The following is a 300-nucleotide window of genomic DNA, read 5'->3' as shown; positions in this document are numbered from 1 at the left end:
GGGCGGGAGGGCCACTGTGCGGGGAGAGGGGCTCCTGAGCACGCGCGCGGAGACGAGACTGTGGGAACTCTCGCGAGATCTCCTGGTGCTTTATGTGGACGCCGAGGACCCGCGTCCTTTCCCGGGTGCGGTTCCATCGTGCATCACAGAAGCCGTTTCTCTCCGCCTGCCTTCTCTCTCACCTGAATGCGTGCTACCGCCCCCTGGGAGATTGTGTGGACATGGACAGGAGCCCTCTGGGGCCCTAGAACTGCCTTTTCGGTAACTACTGGGGGGTTGGAGGGAGGCCGAGCAGGGCCT

The 300-nt window shown here is 64.3% G+C and overlaps 1 long non-coding RNA gene across 1 annotated transcript in view; it reads left to right on the top strand.

Moving 5' to 3' along the window:
• The first annotated feature begins 6 nt into the window (after positions 1–6).
• Positions 7–300, top strand: part of LOC102753502 — a 3,932-nt gene continuing 3,638 nt past the window's right edge. The window contains exon 1 of the long non-coding RNA XR_435736.2: positions 7–261. This is a non-coding gene — a long non-coding RNA (uncharacterized LOC102753502). The remainder of the gene's footprint in view (positions 262–300) is intronic.

Source organism: Myotis davidii, unplaced genomic scaffold (genome assembly GCF_000327345.1).
Source record: "Myotis davidii unplaced genomic scaffold, ASM32734v1 scaffold1561, whole genome shotgun sequence".
Taxonomy (NCBI): domain Eukaryota; kingdom Metazoa; phylum Chordata; class Mammalia; order Chiroptera; family Vespertilionidae; genus Myotis; species Myotis davidii.
Note: the sequence above shows the minus strand (reverse complement) of the source record. Positions and strands in the feature narration are given on the sequence as shown.